Below are 2,838 nucleotides of genomic sequence, written 5' to 3' on the forward strand. Positions count from 1 at the left end.
CAGTGACCGTCAAAGTTCAGTTAAAAGGACTTTCGATGACATCATAGTCATGTGATCAGTCTGTAAGCCAATGTCTGTGCAACATTCACACCAGACTGGTCACACGGCTATGACGTCATTGATGGTCCTGTACGTCAATGCTGGTTATCGGCGGCATAGCAATGATCGGACTCGGAAGCAGCGGCCAGGAGACAGAGTCTGCAGTAAGCGTCTCAGGACCTATAAGTATGATCATAATGTTTTTTAATAATGTGTTGTTTTTTTACAGCCCCTGGACCCAATCTGTACCTGATCTGTAACATGAGCTACCCAGAAAAGCTCGTGATTGGGATTGTGTACACGATCCCCGATCTTTACAGGTCGGGATTGCCCATCACTAATAAGATCCTAAACACACATCAAAATCCACAATAGACTACCTCAAAAGGAGCAAGCTGAAGGTTATACAATGGCCCTCACAGTCCCCTGATCTGAATATCATTGGAAATCTGTGGCTAGACCTCAAAAGTGCAGAGCATGCAACACGACCCAGGAATCTTACAAAACTAGAAGAGTAAAAGATTTTTTTTATTTTTTGCCTAAAATACAAAGGAAAGGCGACATTTTTAACGTTATGCCTTTTAGAGATCATTTCTTCTTCAACTTGCTAAACTGTTCACAATAACAGTGTTTATATACATACAGATAGATATACTGTATATTTATACATAAATACATTTATGTATTTATTTAATTTCTTCATTTTGTTTCCAACATGTCTCATATACTGGAGACAGCGATTAGATCGACCATTAAGATACAGTGTAACGCCCATTTTCTCATCAGAAATGTTTCCCAGAACTCTCTTGTGTTCTCTCATCTTATTTGTAATGGATATTACCAGCTTCTCAGTAATAAGTTTGTCTGTTGGTCTATCTGACTGCACAGCTGCAGATGTTTTACTTATGTTTGTGAGCGCCTATTATACTGTAATCTAGTTTCACGTCTTCTGATTCTAATCTCATGCAACATTTAGATTCTGTAACAACACCCATTACTGGAAAAGACTACAAATAATTACAGGCAGTAAGGGAGTTCACAAAGTACAATCCAACTTAAAGTTTTACTCTCACGTTGGGCAGTCTACGGTGTAATTACGGATAATAAATGGTGTTTGTACAAAGCCCCCAAACTTAATAAGATACCAATTTTACTGTGACTAGCAAGAGTTTGAAGCTTGTATAAAATGGAACCATCTCATAGCATACATTGACGAAAAAAGTTGGTTGCTAAGAAAACAGACAAAAAACAGTCTGTTTCTGAGAATTTCTGTTGTGTAGTGACTATTTTGACATCTTAGTTGTTTTCTAGAATTAAGCATGAAGTTCGATATTGTAGAGTAAAAACTGCAAATATGACAGCTTAGTACACATTCCCTGTGTTCAGCTTCTGCTTCTGAAGACACGCACCCTCTAAATTGCTAAATAGGCTCCCACCGCTACAGGAATGCCATATATGAGGATGTGAATTGTGACTTATGTGCATTGTGGGCCGAGAAGGAACAACTTGCATTTATATTATGGGAGGATGGGGGCTATATTGCTTTTCCAAAGCCTTTGAGCTACCTGTGAATTAGATACAACCTTTTTTTCCCATTGTCAGATGACGGAACTGAGTGGGGCTTGCTTTTTTGTGGTTTGAGTTCAAGTTTTTATCTTCAGTATATCGGTCTGATTTTTCCTTCTATAGCAATGGGTACAGTCTACCGACACCTCCCTCATCCTGAGTGTAAAACAGGCCTTCTCTTGAGAGGTGGAAGTACAAAGGAAGCTTCACCCATTTTGGCATTAGTGGTACTTCTCACATTCCTGGTCTTACATTTTTTTTTCTAAAAACATATTACGAATATACTACTTCCCATGTCCTATTTTTTTGTTATGTGCACAACCAAGGAACCAGGCGGGGAACTCCTCCACTTTATGAATATAACTGATTATCTTTGGAGATCAAGTAAGTATAAGCTTATCCGTACACTTATGATTGTAAAGAGCAGGTAGCAGTATTAAAGTGTAACTACGATGAGTCAAACTGTTCAAGTTCTCAGCATTGCTATACCATTGTGCTGTAGTGGTCACTGACATTCCAGGAACACCTGGAACCACTTGCCTTAACACAGATTTAAGACATGTCCACTGCCTGCCTGTGACAGCCACAGTGTGTGAAGATTGTCCCAACACCACACTTTGCAACCAGTTAATAGGACATAAACATGTACAATTGAACGTACACTGAAAGGATAGTTCAGAGCCACCTGTGAGCGAGATCGGCAATATCTCCTGCAGCCAATGTCCCCAAAGCAAGACCCGCAGTGCAGGAGGAAAGGAGATACTGGTAAGAAATCTCAACTGACCAACTTGTAGATCATCATGTTTAGGTTGCCTTGCCAAGGGACCCGAGGCTGTGTATATGCCCACTTCTCCAACTGACACTGAAATCAGTTTCTAGGCAAAACATCTGTCTTCACGTTATTTGAATTAAAGGAAAATGTATTTAGAATAAAAGTTATATTAAAAGAGATAGATAAAGATAAGACATAAAAGGCGTATATGAAACCTCTATAAATATGAGAGAGGGATCTAGGGGGCAGTATTTAAATACAAATTCTGGCTTACATCCATGAAGTTTCCATGCATGGTCAGAGTAAATAACTAAATAATTAAATTAAAATATAGCAATTATTATTCTCAAGGTATAAATCTGACGAAGGAGACTTCCGGGCATCATGTTAGATAGAGAAAATCTTATTTATAGTACGTCTTAAAGAACATTCAAACAATATCTGCAGGCTCAGCATTGGTT

Source organism: Anomaloglossus baeobatrachus, chromosome 2 (genome assembly GCF_048569485.1).
Source record: "Anomaloglossus baeobatrachus isolate aAnoBae1 chromosome 2, aAnoBae1.hap1, whole genome shotgun sequence".
Classification (NCBI taxonomy): Eukaryota; Metazoa; Chordata; class Amphibia; order Anura; family Aromobatidae; genus Anomaloglossus; species Anomaloglossus baeobatrachus.